This window comes from Scyliorhinus canicula, unplaced genomic scaffold (genome assembly GCF_902713615.1).
Source record: "Scyliorhinus canicula unplaced genomic scaffold, sScyCan1.1, whole genome shotgun sequence".
Classification (NCBI taxonomy): Eukaryota; Metazoa; Chordata; class Chondrichthyes; order Carcharhiniformes; family Scyliorhinidae; genus Scyliorhinus; species Scyliorhinus canicula.
Genome location: NW_024055733.1, coordinates 2,442,191 through 2,463,268, shown reverse-complemented (window position 1 = coordinate 2,463,268; position 21,078 = coordinate 2,442,191).

Genomic DNA, 21,078 nt, shown 5'->3' with positions numbered 1-21,078 from the left:
CTGGGGTTATGTCTCTCTGGGGTTGGGTGATCTCTGGGGTTGGGTGATGTCTGGGGTTGGGTGATCTCTGTGAATGGGTGACCGCTGGGGTTGGGTAGTATCTAGGGCTTGGTGAATCTGGGGTTGTGTCTCTCTGGGGTAGAGTGATATCTGGGGCTGGGAGTTATCTGGGGATGGGTGATCTCTGTGGTTGGGAGATCTCTGGGGTTATGTCTCTCTGGGGTTGAGTGTCTGGTGTTGGGTGATATCTGGGGTAGGGAGATCTCGGGGGGGGGGGGGGCGGGAGGGATGGGTGATATCTGGGGTTTGGTCTCTCTGGGGTTGGGTGATATCTGGGGTTGGGTGATATCTGGGGTTCGGTGATTTCTGGGGTTTGATCTCTCTGGGGCTGGGTGATATCTGGGGTTGGGTCTCGCTGGGGCTGGGTGATATCTGGGGCTGGGTGATATCTGGGGTTGGGTCTCTCTGGGGCTGGGTGATCTCTGGGGTTGGGGCTCTCTGGGGCTGGGTGATATCTGGGGATGGGTCTCTCTGGGGTTGGGTGATGTCTGGGGTTGGGTCTCGCTGGGGCTGGGTGATATCTGGGGTTGGGTCTCTCTGGGTTTTTGTGATGTCTGGGGTTGGGTCTCGCTGGGGCTGGGTGATATCTGGGACTGGGTGATATCTGGGGTTGGGTCTCTCTGGGGCTGGGTGATCTCTGGGATTGGGGCTCTCTGGGGCTGGGTGACATCTGGGGTTGGGTCTCTCTGGGGTTGGGTGATGTCTGGGGTTGGGTCTCGCTGGGGCTGGGTGATATCTGGGGTTGGGTCTCTCTGGGTTTTTGTGATGTCTGGGGTTGGGTCTCGCTGGGGCTGAGTGATACCTGGGGTTGGGTCTCTTTGGAGTTGGGTGATGTCTGGGGTTGGGTGATGTCTGGGGTTGGGTCTCTCTGGGTTTGGGTCTGTGGGGTTGGGTGAATTGAATAATGAAGTGAAAATTGCTTATTGTCACGAGTAGGCTTCAATGAAGTTACTGTTGAAAGCCTCTAGTCGCCACATTCCGGCGCCTGTCCGGGGAGGCTGTTACGGGAATCTAACCGTGCTGCTGGCCTGCAAGGCCTGCTCTAAAAAACAGCGATTTAGCCCAGTGAGCTAAACCAGCCCCTTGTGATATCTGGTGATATCTGAGATTGGGTGATATCTGGGGTTGGGAGATCTCTAGCGCTGGGTGATATCTGGGGTTGGGTGATATCTGGGTTTGGGTGATATCTGGGTTTGGGTGATATCGGGGTGGGGTGATATCGGGGAGGAGGTGATATCGGGGGTGGAGATAATATCGGGGGTGAGGGTGATATCGGGGTGGGGGTGATATCGGGGAGGAGGTGATATCGGGGGTGGAGATAATATCGGGGGTGAGGGTGATATCGGGGTGGGGGTGATATCGGGGAGGGGGTGATGTCGGGGGGGTGATATCGGGGAGGGGGTGATATCAAGGAGGGGTGATATCGGGGGAGGGGGTTGGGGGCAGTGATGCGGTTTCTATGGAGACAATACCACCCCGAAGTCCCCCAATGGGGCCAATGGGCAGCAGATGCCGTCACGGCGCCTGCGCCACATCCATCCCAGCATCCCCTGCGTGTCAGCGGCGGACATCTTATGTTGCCAGGGGAGACCCGGCGGCCATCGTGTGTCGCCAGGGGAGAACCGGCGGCCATCTTGTGTCGCCAGGGGAGAACCGGCGGCCACCTTGTGTCGCCAGGGGAGACCCGGTCGCCATCTTGTGTTGACAGTGGAGACCCTGCGGCCATGGGGGAGTGACACCAAGCTGATCGGCCATGGGGGGAGACACACCCAGCTGATCGGCCATGGGGGGATTCAGACCCAGCTGATCGGCCATGGGGGGAGTCACACCCAGCTGTTCGGCCATGGGGGAGTAACACCCAAATGATCGGCCATGGGTGGAGTCACACCCAAATGATCGGCCATGGGGGGAGTCACACCCAGCTGATCGGCCATGGGGGGAGTCACACCCAGCTGATCGGCCATGGGGGAGTCACACCCAGCTGATCGGCCATGCGGGGAGGCACACCCAGCTTATCGGCCATGGGGGGAGTCTCATACAGCTGCTCGGCCATGGGGGGAGTCACACCCACACAACGACAGTCCCTCCTGTTAGTGCAGAATGGTAAATCTGGGTGAGGTTGGCTGGGGATGGTCAGTGTGGCGGCAGTGGGAGGAGAGAGATGCCGTGTGGGTGGGTGACTTTCCTCTCAGCATGGAATGAATGGAACTAACGGGAAATGTCAGCACCTTTTTCAGCTGCTGCCTGAATTGCGTTTGTGTGACGGCGTAAATGGCAGTGTTTGTGCAGCAACTCAGTAGCTGCAGCATGAAGCTCAATTCCTGAACATAATAAGCTAACAATACACTGTAATACCCCAGATCATGCATCCGTCTCCATATAGAATAAAACAATATCGTTGACCATAAGAGGATGAAATTGGCGGAGATAATAAACAGTAAAATGATGGATTTCCTCCGACTCTCCATCTCTGGGTCTATGCGACTCTCCCCACTGCTGTGAGCCCGGAGTCTCCTGCGGGCCCTGCTGCTCACAACAATGTGTCTGACGGTGAGAACATTGAGCAGCAGAATCACGGCAACAGCCGGGGTTAGAATGTGGTGGAGGAACTCGATTGTGACCCAGACCGGAGAGTACAGAGCACCCGCTGTGACACCACAAAACCAGGCCACAAAAATCAGCCAATACTGACCGGTCATCATAAACCCCCAGAAAATGTTCTTCAGACAGCTCAGCACAGTCACTGTTCCCAGAACCACAGCCGCACTTTTCTCGCTGAAATGTTTACTTTTCAGCTTCGGGCAACAAACGGCCACAAATCGATCAAAGGTGAAAGTGACGGTGAACCAGACAGAACAGTCAGTGGCTGCATAAAGCAGGGCGGCGTGGATATTACACACGGGGATGGAGTACAGGAAATAAAACTGTTCCTTAAAAACAATGGGAATGTGTCTCAATATCAGGTCTAGAATAACGACCAGAAGATCCCCCACTGCCATGGCCACCAGGTAACAAGTCACACATTTGGACAGCCCACAGTTTCTTCTCTTCAGGATCACAATTGTGATGAGGTTCACTGTGTGGAAGGGAAATAAACAATGAAATTATACATCAGCCTGGGAAATACTTTACAAATATAGTCCAAGTGGAGCTGACAAAGTCAAATAAATATAGACTATTACACTCACTCACACACAAACAGTCACACACACACTCACACAAACACAAACACACTCGCACACATACAGAGACAGTAATAAACTCACACAGACACTAACACACACAGACACACACAAACACAGACACTAACGCACACACAGGCACTAACACACAGACACTAACACACAGAGACACCAACACTCACACAGACACTAACACGCAGACACTAACACACACACAGACACAAACAGACAGACACTAACACACTCACAGACACAAACACACACACACAATAACACACAGACATTAACTCAGACACAGACACCAACACACACACATACACTAACACAGGCACACATACACTAACACACAGAGACTAACACACACACAGACACTAACACTCACACAGACGCTAACACACACACAGGCACTAACACATTTACACTAACACGCACAGACACAAATACACACACATACACTAAGACAGGCACACATACACTAACACCCCACTAACTTCCCAATAACGCAAACTCCAGAAACCCATTCTCATCACCTCCACTTACTTCCCAATAACACAACCTGCAGAAATTCATCCACACCACCTACACTAACGTACCAATAACACAACCTCCAGAAATTCATCCACACCACCACCACTAACGTACCAATAACACGAGCTCCAGAAACCCATCCTCATCACTCCCACTAACTTTCCAATAACACAAAGTCCAGAAACGCATCTTCATCACCTCCACTAACTTCCCAATAACACAGCCTCCAGAAACCCATCCTCATCACCTCCACTAACGTCCCAATAACACAACCTCCATTAACCCATCCTCATCACCTCCACTTACTCCCCAAGAACACAACCTCCAGAAAACTATCCTCATCACCCCCACTAACTTCCCAATAACACAACGGCCAGAAACGCATCCTCATCACCTCCACTGACTTCCCAATAACACAATCTCCAGAAACCCATCCTCATCACCTCCTCTAACTTCACAAGAACTCAACATCCAGAAACCAATCCTCATCACACCCACTATCCTCCCAATAACACACCCCCCCAGAAACCCATCCTCATCACCCCCACTAACTTCCCAATAACTCAACCTCCAGAAACGCATCCTCATCACCTCCACTAACTTACCAATAACACAACCTCCAGAAACCCATCCTCATCACCCCCACTAACTTGCCAATAACACAACCTCCAGAAAGGCATCCTCATCACATCCAATTGCTTCCCAATAGCACAATCTCCAGCAACTCATCCACATTACCTCCACTAACATACCAATAACACGAGCTCCAGAAACACATCCTCATCACCCCCACTAATTTCCCAATAACACATCCTCCAGAAACCCATCCACATCACCCCCGCTAACTACCCAATAACACAACGTGCAGAAACCCATCCTCATCACCTCCATTAACTTCCCAATTACACAAGTTCCAGAAACCAAATCTCATCACCCCCACTAACGTCCCAATAACACTACCTCCAGAAACCCATCCTCATCACCAGCATTAACTTCCCAATAACACAGCCTGCAGATATCCATCCTCATCAACCCCACTAACTTTCGAACAACAGAACCTCCTAAAACCCATCCTCATCTCACCCACTAACTTCCCAATAACACTGCCTCCAGAAGCCCATCCTCATCACCCCCACTAACTTCGCAATAACACAACCTCCAGAAACCCATCCTCATCACACCCACTACTTCCCCGGACAGGCGCCGGAATGTGGCGACTAGGGGCTTTTCACAGTAACTTCATTGAGCCTACTCGTGACAAGAAGCGATTTTCATTTCACTTCATTTCATTTTCATAAACACAGCCTTCCGAAACCCATCCACATCACCCCCACTAACTTCCAAATAACACAACCTCCAGAAACCCTTCCTCATCACCTGCACTGACTTCCCAATAACACAACATCCAGAAACCCATCCTCATCACCTCCACTAACTCCCCAAAAACACAATTAACACACATGTCCTCATCACCCCCACTAACTTCCCAATAACACTACCTCCAGAAACCCATCCTTATCACCCCCACTAACTTGCCAATAACCAACATCCAGAAAGGCATTCTCATAACCTCCACTTGCTTCCCAATAGCACAACCTCCAGAAACTCATCCACATAACCTCCACTAATATACCAATAACACGAGCTCCAGAAACCCATCCTCATCACCCCCACTAATTTCCCAATAACACACGCTCCAGAAACCCATCCTCATCACCCCCACTAACTTCCCAATAACACAGCCTCCAGAATCCCATCCTCATCAACCCCACTAACTTCCGAACAACAGAACCTCCAAAAACTCATCCTCATCTCATCCACTAACTTCCCAATAACACAACCTCCAGAAACCTATCCTCATCACCCCCACTAAATTCCCAATATCACAACCTGCAGAAACTCATCCTTATCACCTCCACTGACTTCCCAATAACACGGCTCCAGAAACCCATTCTCATCACCCCCACTAACGTCCCAATAACACAGCCTCCAGAAACCCATCCTTATCACCCCCACTAACTTGCCAATAACCAACATCCAGAAAGGCATTCTCATAACCTCCACTTGCTTCCCAATAGCACAACCTCCAGAAACTCATCCACATAACCTCCACTAATATACCAATAACACGAGCTCCAGAAACCCATCCTCATCACCCCCACTAATTTCCCAATAACACACGCTCCAGAAACCCATCCTCATCACCCCCACTAACTTCCCAATAACACAGCCTCCAGAATCCCATCCTCATCAACCCCACTAACTTCCGAACAACAGAACCTCCAAAAACCCATCCTCATCTCATCCACTAACTTCCCAATAACACAACCTCCAGAAACCTATCCTCATCACCCCCACTAAATTCCCAATATCACAACCTGCAGAAACTCATCCTTATCACCTCCACTGACTTCCCAATAACACGGCTCCAGAAACCCATTCTCATCACCCCCACTAACTTCCCAATAACACAGCCTCCAGAAACCCTTCCTCATCACCTCCACTAACTTCCCAAAAACCAACCTCCAGAAACCCATCCACATCACCTCAACTAACTTCCCAATAACACAAACTCCAATATCACATGCAGAGCACCTCCACCAACTATCCAATCAAACACACGCCTGAAAAATACAACCTCCAATAACTTTCCAATAACAGAACCTTCAGACATCCATCCTCATCACTCCCAGAAATTCCCCAATAAGACAACCCCGGAAACATATCCTCATCCCCCCTCCACTATCTTCCCAATCACACGACCTCCATAAAGGCATCCTCATCACCTCGACGAACATACCAATAACACGAGCTCCAGAAACCCATCCTCATCACCCCCACTAATGTCCCAATAACACAAGCTCCAGAAACCCATCCTCATCACCCCCACTATCTTGCAAAGAACACATCCTCCAGAAACCCATCCACATCACCCCACTAACTTTCCAATTACACAAGTTCCAGAAACCACATCTCATCACCCCCACTAACTTTCCAATAACACTACCTCCAGAAACCCATCCTCATCACCTGCACTAACTACCCAATACCACAGCCTCCAGGTATCCATCCTCATCAACCGCACTAACTTCCGAACAACAGAACCTCCAAAAACCCATCCTCATCTCACCCACTAACTTCCCAATAACACAACCTCCAGAAGCCCAATCTCATCACCCCCACTAACTTCGCAATAACACAACCTCCAGAAACCCATCCTCATCACACCCACTAACTTCCCCGGACAAGCGCCGGAATGTGGCGACTAGGGGTTTTTCACAGTAACTTCATTGAGCCTACTCGTGACAATAAGCGATTTCCGTTTCACTTCATTTCATTTTCATAAACACAGCCTTACGAAACCCATCCACGTCACCCCCACTAACTTCCCAATAACACAACCTTGAGAAACCCTTCCTCATCACCTCCACTAACTTCCCAATAACACAACATCCAGAAACCCATTCTCATCATCTCCACTAACTTCCCAATAACACAACCTCCAGAAACCCATTCGCATCACCTCCACAAAATCCGCAATAACACAACCTCCAGAAACCCATCCACATCACCTCCACTAACTCCCCAATCACAGGATGTCCATTAACCCATCCTCATCACCTCCACTTTATCCCCATGAACACAACCTCCAGAAAAGAATCCTCATCACCCCCACTAACTTCCCAATAACACAACGGCCAGAAACGCATCCTCATCACCTCCACTGAATTCCCAATAACACAATCTCCAGGAACCCATCCTCATCACGTCCTCTAACTTCACAATAACTCAACCTCAAGAAACCCATCCTCATCACACCCACTAACTTCCCAATAACACAACCCCCAGAAACCCATCCTCATCACACCCACTAACTTCCCAATAACACAACCCCCAGAAACCCATCCTCATCACCCCCACTAATTTCCCAATAACACAAGCTCCAGAAGCACATCCTCATCACCCCCACTAACTTGCAAAGAACACATCCTCCAGAAACCAAACCACATCACCCCACTAACAACCCAATAACACAACGTCCAGAAACCCATCCTCATCGCCTCCACTAACATCCCAATTACACAAGTTCCAGAAACCAAATCTCATCACCCCCACTAACGTCCCAATAACACTACCTCCAGAAACCCATCCTCATCACCTGCACTAACTACCCAATAACACAGCCTCCAGATATCCATCCTCATCAACCCCACTAAATTCCGAACAACAGAACCTACAAAAACCCATCCTCATCTCACCCATTAACTTCCCAATTACACTACCTCCAGAAGCCCATCCTTATCACCCCCACTAACTTCGCAATAACACAACCACCAGAAACCCATCCTCATCACACCCACTAACTTCCCCGGACAGGCGCCGGAATGTGGCGACTAGGGGCTTTTCATAGTAACTTCATTGAGCCCACTCATGACAATAAGTGATTTCCATTTCACTTCATTTCATTTTCATAAACACAGCCTTACGAAACCCATCCACATCACCCCCACTAACTTCCCAATAACACAACCTCGAGAAACCCTTCCTCATCACCTCCACTAACTTCCCAATAACACAGCCTCCAGAAACCCATCCTCATCACCCTCCACTAACTCCCCAAAAACACAATTAACACACGTGTCCCCATCACCCCCACTAACTTCCCAATAACACAACCTCCAGAAACCCATCCTCATCACCTCCACCTACTCCCCAAAAACACAATTAACACACGTGTCCTCATCACCCCCACTAACTTCCCAATAACACAACCTCCAGAAACCCTTCCTCGTCACCTCCACTAACTTCCCAATAACACAACCTCCAGAAACCCATTCACATCACCTCCACAAACTCCCCAATAACCCAACCTCCAGAAACACATCCACATCACCTCCACTAACTCCCCAATCACACGACGTCCATTAAGCCATCCTCATCACCTCCACTTACTCCCAAGAACGCAACCTCCAGAAAACCATCCTCATCACCCCCACTAACTTCCCAATAACACAACGGCCAGAAACGCATCCTCATCACCTCCACTGAATTCCCAATAACACAATCTCCATGAACCCATCCTCATCACCTCCTCTAACTTCACAATAACTCAACCTCCAGAAACCTATGCTCATCACACCCACTAACTTCCCAATAACACAACCTCCAGAAACCCATCCTCATCACACCCACTAACTTCCCAATAACACAACCTCCAGAAACCCATCCTCATCACCCCCAATAACTTGCCAATAACCAACCTCTAGAAAGGCATTCCATCACCTCCACTTGCTTCCCAATAGCGCAACCTCCAGAAACTCATCCACATAGCCTCCACTAATATACCAATAACACGAGGTCCAGAAACCCATCCTCATCACCTCCACTGACTTCCCAATAACACAGCTCCAGAAAACCATCCTCATCACCCCCACTAACTTCCCAATAACACAGCCTCCAGAAACCCTTCCGCATCACCTCCACTAACTTCCCAAAAACCAACCTCCAGAAACCCATCCTCATCACCAACACTATCTTACCAATAACACAACCTCCAGAAACACATCCGCATCACCTCCACTAACTTCCCAATAACACAACCTCCAGAAACCTATCCACATCACCTCCACTAACGTACCAATAACACAACCTCCAGAAACCCATCCACATCACCCCCACTAACTTCCCAATAACACAAACTCCAATATCCCATCCAGAGCACCTCCACTAACTATCCAATCAAACACCCGCCTTAAAAATACAACCTCCAATAACTTTCCAATAACAGAACCTTCAGACATCCATCCTCATCACTCCCAGAAATTCCCCAATAAGACAACCCCGGAAACATATCCTCATCCCCCCCTCCACTATCGTCCCAATCACACGACCTCCATAAAGGCATCCTCATCACCTCCACTAACGTCCCAATAACACAAGCTCCAGAAACCCATCCTCATCACCCCCACTAACTTCCCAATAACACAACCTCCAGAAACCCATCCTCATCACCCCCACTAACGTGCAAAGAACACATCCTCCAGAAACCCATCCACATCACCCCACTAACTACCCAATAACACAACGTCCAGAAACCCATCCACGTCACCTCCACTAACTTCCCAATTACACAAGTTCCAGAAACCAAATCTCATCACCCCCACTAACTTCCCAATAACACTACCTCCAGAAACCCATCCTCATCACCTTCACTAAATACCCAATAACACAGCCTCCAGGTATCCATCCTCATCAACCCCACTAACATCCGAACAACAGAACCTCCAAAAACCCATCCTCATCTCACCCACTAACTTCCCAATAACACTACCTCCAGATGCCCATCCTTATCACCCCCACTAAATTCGCAATAACACAACCTCCAGAAACCCATCCTCATCACACCCACTAACGTCCCCGGACAGGCGCCGGAATGTGGCGACTATGGGCTTTTCACAGTAACTTCATTGAGCCTACTCGTGACAATAAGCGATTTCCATTTCACTTCATATCATTTTCATAAACACAGCCTTACGAAACCCATCCACATCACCCCCAGTAACTTCCCAATAACACAACCTCCAGAAACCCATCCACATCACCTCCACTAACTCCCCAAAAACACAATAAACACACATGTCCTCCTCACCCCCACTAACTTCCCAATAACGCAACCTCCAGAAACCCTTCCTCATCACCTCCACTAACTTCCCAATAACACAACATCCAGAAACCCATTCTCATCACCTCCACTAACTTCCCAATCACACAACCTCCAGAAACCCATTCACATCACCTCCACAAACTCCCAATTAACAAAACCTCCAGAAACCCATCCACATCACCTCCACTAACTCCCCAATCACACGACGTCCATTAACCCATCCTCATCACCCCCACTAAATTGCAAAGAACACATCCTCCAGAAAACCATCCACATCACCCCCACTAACTACCCAATAACACAACGTCCAGAAACCCTTCTTCATCACCTCCACTAACTTCCAAAAAACCAACCTCCAGAAACCCAGCCTCATCACCACCACTAACTCCCCAATAACACAACCTCCAGAAACACATCCACATCACCTCCACTAACTTCCCAATAACACAACCTCCAGAAACACATCCACATCACCTCCACTAACTTCCCAATAACACAACCTCCAGAAACACATCCACATCACCTCCACTAACTTCCCAATAACAAAACCTCCAGAAACCCATCCTCATCACCCCCTCTAACTTCCCAATAACACAACCTCCAGAAACATCCTCATCATGCCCACTAACCTCCCAATAACACAATCTCCAGAAACACATCCTCATCATGCCCACTAACCTCCCAATAACACAACCTCCAGATTCCTATCCTCATCACCCCCACTAATTTCCCAATAACACAAACTGCAGAACTCATCCTCATCTCATCCAATAACATCCCAAAAACACAACCTCCAGAAACCCATACACATCACCTCCACTTACTCCCCAATAACACAACCTCCAGAAACCTATCAACATCACCCCCACGAACGTAACAATAACACGAGCTCCAGAAAGCCATCCTCATCACCCCCATTAATTTCCCAATAACAAATGCTCCAGAAACCCATCCTCATCACCCCCATTAACTTGCAAAGAACACCTCCTCCAGAAACCCATCCACATCACCCCACTAACTACACAATAACACAACGTCCAGAAACCCATCCTCGTCACGTCCACTAACTTCCCAATTGCACAAGTTCCAGAAACCAAATCTCATCACCCCCACTAACTTCCCAATAACACTACCTCCAGAAACCCATCCTCATCACCTGCACTAACTACCCAATAACACAGCCTCCAGAAACCCATCCTCATCACCTCCACTACCTTCCGAACAACAGAACCTCCAAAAACCCATCCTCATCTCACCCACTATCTTCCCAATAACACAAACTCCAGAAACCTATCCTCATCCACCCCACTAACTTCCCAATAACACAACCTCCAGAAACACATCCAAATCACCTCCACTAACTCCCCAATACCACAACCTCCAGAAACCCATCCTCATCACCCCCACTAACTTCCCAATAACACAACCTCCAGAAACTCATCCTCATTACACCCACTAACCTCCCAATAACACAACCTCCAGAAAGCCATCCACATCACCCCCACTACCGTCCCTATAACACAGCCTCCAGAAACCCATCCTCATCACCTCCAATAACTTCTCAATAACACAACCTGCAGAAACTCATCCTCATCACCTTCACTAACTTCCCAATATTACAACCTCCGGAAACACAGAACATAGAACATAGAACGATAAATCGCAGTACAGGCCCTTCGGCCCTCGGTGTTGCACCGACATGGAAAAAACTAACGGCCATATAACATACACTGTGCCCTTATCATCCATATGCTTATCTATTAATCTTTAAAATGCCCTCAATGTTGGTGAGTTCACTACTGTTGCAGGTAGTGCACTCCACGGCCTCACCACTCTTTTCGTAAAAAAACCCACTTCTGACCTCTGTCCTATATCTATTACCCCTCAATTTAAGGCTATGTCCCCTCGTGCTAGCCACCTCCAACTGCGGGAGATGGCTCTCGCTGTCCACCCTATCTAACCCTCTGATCATTTTGTATGCCTCTATTAAGTCACCTCTTAACCTTCTTCTCTCTAACGATAACAACATCAAGTCCATCAGCCTTTCCTCATAAGATGTTCCCTCCATACCAGGCAACATGCTAGTAAATCTCCTCTGAACCCGTTCCAAAGCTTCCATGTCCTCCCTATAATGAAGCGACCAGAACTGTATGCAATACTCCAAATGCGGCCGTACTAGAGTTTTGTACAACTGCAACATGCCCTCATGGCTCCGGAACTCAATCACTCTACCAATAAAAGCGAACACACCACAGGCCTTCTTCACGACCCTATCAAACTGGGTGGCAACTTTCAGAGATCTATGAACATGGACACCGAGATCCCTCTGCTCATCCACACTGCCAAGAATTTTACCATTAGCCAAATATTCTGCATTCCTGTTATTCTTTCCAAAGTGAATCACCTCACACTTCTCCACATAAAACTCCATTTGGGAGTTAAATGGGATTAAATCCAGAAACCCATCAACATCGCCTGCACTAACTCCCCAATAACACAACGTCCATTAACCCATCCACATCAACTCCACTAACTCCCCAAGAACACAACCTCCAGAAACCCATCCTCATCACCCCCACTAAATTCCCAATAACACAACCTCCAGAAACTCATCTTCATCACACCCACTATTTTCCCAATAACACAAGCTCCAGAAACCCATCCTCATCACCCCCATTAACTTCCCAATTACAGAACCTCCAGAAACTCATCCTCATCACACCCACTAACCTCCCAATAACACAACCTCCAGATACCTGTCCTCATCACCCCCACTAATTTCCCAATAACAAAAACTGCAGAAACTCATCCTCATCACCTCCACTAACATCCCAAAAACACAACCTGCAGAAACCCATACACTTCACCTCCACCTACTCCCCAATAACACAAACTCCAGAAAACCATCCTCATCACACCCACTAACTTCCCAATAACAGAACCTCCAGAAACTCATCCTCATCATCTCCACTAACTTCCCAATAATACAACCTCCAGATACCTATCCTCATCAACCCCACTAACTTCCCAATAACACTACCTCCAGAAACCCATCCTCATCACCTCACTAACATCCCAATAACACAGCCTCCAGAAACCCATCCTCATCAACCCCACTAACTTCCGAACAGCAGAACCTCCAAACACCCATCCTCATCTCATCCACTAACTTCCCAATAACACAACCTCCAGAAACCTATCCTCATCACCCCCACTAATTTCCCAATATCACAACCTGCAGAAACTCATTCTTATCACCGCCACTGACATCCCAATAACACAGCTCCAGAAACCCATCCGCACCACGCCCACTAACTTCCCAATAACACAACCTCCAGAAGCCCTTCTTCATCACCTCCACTAACTTCCCAAAAACCAACCTCCAGAAACCCATCCTCATCATCAACACTATCTCCCCAATAACACAACCTCCAGAAACCCATCCTCATCACCCCCTCTAACTTCCCAATAACACAACCTCCAGAAATCCATCCTCATCACCTCCACTAACTTCCCAATAACACAACCTCCAGAAACCCATCCTCATCACCTCCACTAACGCCCCAATAACACAACCTCCAGAAACCCATCCTCATCACCCCCTCTTACTTCCCAATAACACACCTTCCAGAAACATCCTCATCATGCCCACTAACCTCCCAATAACACAACCTCCAGAAACACATCCTCATCATGCCCACTAACCTCCCAATAACACAACCTCCAGATTCCTATCCTCATCACCCCCACTAATTTCCCAATAACACAAACTGCAGAACTCATCCTCATCTCATCCACTAACATCCCAAAAACACAACCTCCAGAAACCCATACACATCACCTCCACTTACTCCCCAATAACACAACCTCCAGAAACCTATCCACATCACCCCCACTAACGTAACAATAACACGAGCTCCAGAAACCCATCCTCATCACCCCCACTAATTTCCCAATAACAAATGCTCCAGAAACCCATCCTCATCACCCCCACTAACTTGCAAAGAACACATCCTCCAGAAACCCATCCACATCACCCCACTAACTATACAATAACACAACGTCCAGAAACCCATCCTCGTCACGTCCACTAACTTCCCAATTACACACGTTCCAGAAACCAAATCTCATCACCCCCACTAACTTCCCAATAACACTACCTCCAGAAACCCATCCTCATCACCTGCACTAACTACCCAATAACACAGCCTCAAGAAACTCATCCTCATCAACCCCACTATCTTCCGAACAACAGAACCTCCAAAAACCCATCCTCATCTCACCCACTAACTTCCCAATAACACAACCTCCAGAAACCTATCCTCATCCCCCCCACTAACTTCCCATTATCACAACCTCCAGAAACCCATCCTCATCACCTCCACTAACTTCCCAATAACACAACCACCAGAAACACATCCAAATCACCTCCACTAACTCCCCAATAACACAACCTCCAGAAACCCATCCTCATCACCCCCACTAACTTCCCAATAACACAACCTCCAGAAACCCATCCTCATCACACCCACTAACTTCCCAATAACATAACCTCCAGAAACCCATCCACATCACCCCCACTACCGTCCCTATAACACAGCCTCCAGAAACCCATTCTCATCACCTCCACTAACTTCTCAATAACACAACCTGCAGAAACTCATCCTCATCACCTCCACTAACTTCCCAATATCACAACCTCCGGAAACACAGAACATAGAACATAGAACGATAAATCGCAGTACAGGCCCTTCGGCCCTCGGTGTTGCACCGACATGGAAAAAACTAACGGCCATATAACCTACACTGTGCCCTTATCATCCATATGCTTATCTATTAATCTTTAAAATGCCCTCAATGTTGGTGAGTTCACTACTGTTGCAGGTAGTGCACTCCACGGCCTAACCACTCTTTTCGTAAAAAAACCCACTTCTGACCTCTGTCCTATATCTATTACCCCTCAATTTAAGGCTATGTCCCCTCGTGCTAGCCACCTCCAACTGCGGGAGATGGCTCTCGCTGTCCACCCTATCTAACCCTCTGATCATTTTGTATGCCTCTATTAAGTCACCTCTTAACCTTCTTCTCTCTAACGATAACAACATCAAGTCCATCAGCCTTTCCTCATAAGATGTTCCCTCCATACCAGGCAACATGCTGGTAAATCTCCTCTGAACCCGTTCCAAAGCTTCCATGTCCTCCCTATAATGAAGCGACCAGAACTGTATGCAATACTCCAAATGCGGCCGTACTAGAGTTTTGTACAACTGCAACATGCCCTCATGGCTCCGGAACTCAATCACTCTACCAATAAAAGCGAACACACCACAGGCCTTCTTCACGACCCTATCAAACTGGGTGGCAACTTTCAGAGATCTATGAACATGGACACCGAGATCCCTCTGCTCATCCACACTGCCAAGAATTTTACCATTAGCCAAATATTCCGCATTCCTGTTATTCTTTCCAAAGTGAATCACCTCACACTTCTCCACATAAAACTCCATTTGGGAGTTAAATGGGATTAAATCCAGAAACCCATCAACATCGCCTGCACTAACTCCCCAATAACACAACGTCCATTAACCCATCCACATCAACTCCACTAACTCCCCAAGAACACAACCTCCAGAAACCCATCCTCATCACCCCCACTAAATTCCCAATAACACAACCTCCAGAAACTCATCTTCATCACACCCACTATTTTCCCAATAACACAAGCTCCAGAAACCCATCCTCATCACCCCCATTAACTTCCCAATTACAGAACCTCCAGAAACTCATCCTCATCACACCCACTAACCTCCCAATAACACAACCTCCAGATACCTGTCCTCATCACCCCCACTAATTTCCCAATAACAAAAACTGCAGAAACTCATCCTCATCACCTCCACTAACATCCCAAAAACACAACCTGCAGAAACCCATACACTTCACCTCCACTTACTCCCCAATAACACAACCTCCAGAAAACCATCCTCATCACACCCACTAACTTCCCAATAACAGAACCTCCAGAAACTCATCCTCATCATCTCCACTAACTTCCCAATAATACAACCTCCAGATTACAACCTCCAGATACCTATCCTCATCAACCCCACTAACTTCCCAATAACACTAACTCCAGAAACCCATCCTCATCACCTCACTAACATCCCAATAACACAGCCTCCAGAAACCCATCCTCATCAACCCCACTAACTTCCGAACAACGGAACCTCCAAACACCCATCCTCATCTCATCCACTAACTTCCCAATAACACAACCTCCAGAAACCTATCCTCATCACCCCCACTAATTTCCCAATATCACAACCTGCAGAAACTCATTCTTATCACCTCCACTGACATCCCAATAACACAGCTCCAGAAACCCATCCGCATCACGCCCACTAACGTCCCAATAATACAACCTCCAGAAACCCTTCTTCATCACCTCCACTAACTTCCCAAAAACCAACCTCCAGAAACCCATCCTCATCATCAACATTATCTCCCCAATAACACAACCTCCAGAAACCCATCCTCATCACCCCCTCTAACTTCCCAATAACACAACCTCCAGAAACCCATCCTCATCACCTCCACTAACTTCCCAATAACACAACCTCCAGAAACCCATCCTCATCACCTCCACTAACGCCCCAATAACACAACCTCCAGAAACCCATCCTCATCACCCCCTCTAACTTCCCAATAACACAACCTCCAGAAACATCCTCATCATGCCCACTAACCTCCCAATAACACAACCTCCAGAAACACATCCTCATCATGCCCACTAACCTCCCAATAACACAACCTCCAGATTCCTATCCTCATCACCCCCACTAATTTCCCAATAACACAAACTGCAGAACTCATCCTCATCTCATCCACTAACATCCCAAAAACACAACCTCCAGAAACCCATACACATCACCTCCACTTACTCCCCAATAACACAACCTCCAGAAACCTATCCACATCACCCCCACTAACGTAACAATAACACGAGCTCCAGAAACCCATCCTCATCACCCCCACTAATTTCCCAATAACAAATGCTCCAGAAACCCATCCTCATCACCCCCACTAACTTGCAAAGAACACATCCTCCAGAAACCCATCCACATCACCCCACTAACTACACAATAACACAACGTCCAGAAACCCATCCTCGTCACGTCCACTAACTTCCCAATTACACACGTTCCAGAACCCAAATCTCATCACCCCCACTAACTTCCCAATAACACTACCTCCAGAAACCCATCCTCATCACCTGCACTAACTACCCAATAACACAGCCTCAAGAAACTCATCCTCATCAACCCCACTATCTTCCGAACAACAGAACCTCCAAAAACCCATCCTCATCTCACCCACTAACTTCCCAATAACACAACCTCCAGAAACCTATCCTCATCCCCCCCACTAACTTCCCATTATCACAACCTCCAGAAACCCATCCTCATCACCTCCACTAACTTCCCAATAACACAACCACCAGAAACACATCCAAATCACCTCCACTAACTCCCCAATAACACAACCTCCAGAAACCCATCCTCATCACCCCCACTAACTTCCCAATAACACAACCTCCAGAAACTCATCCTCATCACACCCACTAACCTCCCAATAACAAAACCTCCAGAAACCCATCCACATCACCCCCACTACCGTCCCTATAACACAGCCTCCAGAAACCCATTCTCATCACCTCCACTAACTTCTCAATAACACAACCTGCAGAAACTCATCCACATCACCTGCACTAACTTCCCAATATCACAACCTCCGGAAACACAGAACATAGAGCATAGAACGATAAATCGCAGTACAGGCCCTTCGGCCCTCTGTGTTGCACCGACATGGAAAAAACTAACGGCCATATAACCTACACTGTGCCCTTATCATCCATATGCTTATCCATTAATCTTTAAAATGCCCTCAATGTTGGTGAGTTCACTACTGTTGCAGGTAGTGCACTCCACGGCCTCACCACTCTTTTCGTAAAAAAAACCACTTGTGACCTCTGTCCTATATCTATTACCCCTCAATTTAAGGCTATGACCCCTCGTGCTAGCCACCTCCATCCGCGGGAGATGGCTCTCGCCGTCCACCCTATCTAACCCTCTGATCATTTTGTATGCCTCTATTAAGTGACCTCTTAACCTTCTTCTCTCTAACGATAACAACCTCAAGTCCATCAGCCTTTCCTCATAAGATGTTCCCTCCATACCAGGCAACATGCTGGTAAATCTTCTCTGAACCCGTTCCAAAGCTTCCATGTCCCTCCCTATAATGAAGCGACCAGAACTGTATGCAATACTCCAAATGCGGCCGTACTAGAGTTTTGTACAACTGCAACATGCCCTCATGGCTCCGGAACTCAATCACTCTACCAATAAAAGCGAACACACCACAGGCCTGCACTAACTCCCCAATAACACAACGTCCATTAACCCATCCACATCAACTCCACTAACTCCCCAAGAACACAACCTCCAGAAACCCATCCTCATCACCCCCACTAACTTCCCAATAACACAACCTCCAGAAACTCATCCTCATCACACCCACTATCTTCCCAATAACAAAAACTGCAGAAACTCATCCTCATCACCTCCACTAACATCCCAAAAACACAACCTCCAGAAACCCATCCCCATCACCTCCACTTACTCCCCAATAACAAAACCTCCAGAAAAACATCCTCATCACACCCACTAACTTCCCAATAACAGAACCTCCAGAAACTCATCCTCATCACCTCCACTAACTTCCCAATAATACAACCTCCAGATACCTATTCTCATCACCTCCACTAACGTACAAATAACACAACCTCCAGAAACCCATCCACATCACCTCCACTTACTCCCGAATAACACGACCTCCAGAAACCCATCCACATCACCTCCACTAATTTCCCAATAACACAACCTCCAGAAATCCATCCACATCACCTCCACTAACTTCCCAATAACACAAACTCCAATATCCCATCCAGAGCACCTCCACTAACTATCCAATCAAACACCAGCCTGAAAAATTACAACCTCCACTAACTTTCCAATAACAGAACCTTCAGACATCCTTCCTCATCACTCCCAGAAATGTCACAATAAGACAACCCCGGAAACATATCCTCACCCCCCCCCCCCACTAACTTCCCAATCACACGACCTCCATAAAGGCATCCTCATCACCTCCACTAACGTCCCAATAACACAACCTCCAGAAAACCATCCTCATCACCCCCACTAACGTCCAAAGAACACAGCCTCCAGAAACCCATCCTCATCACCCCCACGAACTTCCCAATAACACAAGCTCCAGAAACCCATCCTCATCACCCCCACTAACGTCCCTATAAGACAACCTCCAGAAACCCTTCCTCATCACCTCCACTAACTTCCCAATAACACAACCTGCAGATACTCATCCTCATCACCTCCACTAACTTCCCAATAACACAACCTCCGGAAACACAGAACATAGAACGATACAGGGCAGTACAGGCCCTTCGGCCCTCGATGTTGCACCGACATGGAAAAAACTAAAGGCCATCAAACCTACACTATGCCCTTATCATCCATATGCTTATCCAATAATCTTTGAAATGCCCTCAATGTTGGTGAGTTCACTCCTGTTGCAGGTAGGGCATTCCACGGCCTCACCACTCTTTGCGTAAAAAACCCACCACTGACCTCTGCCCTATACCTATTACCCCTCAGTTTAAGGCGATGTCCCCTCGTGCTAGCCACCTCCATCTTCGGGAGAAGGCTCTCGCTGTCCACCCTATCTAACGCTCTGATCATTTTGTATGCCTCTATTAAGTCACCTCTTAACCTTCTGCTCTCTTACGAAAACAACCTCAAGTCCATCAGCCTTTCCTCATAAGATTTTCCCTCCATACCAGGCAACATGCTGGTAAATCTCCTCTGCACCCGTTCCAAAGCTTCCACGTACTTCCTATAATGAAGCGACCAGAACTGTATGCAATAATCCAAATGCGGCAGTATTAGAGTTTTGAACAACTGCAACATGACCTCATGGCTCCGGAAATCAATCCCTCTACCAAAAATGGCCAACACACCATAGACCTTCTTCGCAACCCTATCAACCTTGGTGGCAACTTTTAGGGATCTATGAACATGGACACCGAGATCCCTCTGCTCATCCACACTACCAAGAATTTTACCATTAGCCAAATATTCCGCATTCCTGTTATTCTTTCCACAGTGAATCACCTCACACTTCTCCACATTAAACTCCATTTGGGAGTTGAATGGGATTAAACTCCAGAAACCCAACCACATCGCCTCCACTAACTCCCCAATAACACAACGTCCATTAACCCATCCACATCACCTCCACTAACTCCCCAAGAACACAACCTTCAGAAACCCATCCTCATCACCCCAACTAACTTCCCAATAACACAACCTCCAGAAACCCATCCTTATCACCCCCACTTACTTCCCAATAACACAACCTCCAGAAACTCATCCTCATCACACCCACTAACCTCCCAATAACACAATCTCCAGAAACCCATCGTCATCACACCCACTAACCTCCCAATAACACAACCTCCAGAAACCTATCCTCATCACCCCCACCAATTTCCCAAGAACACAAACT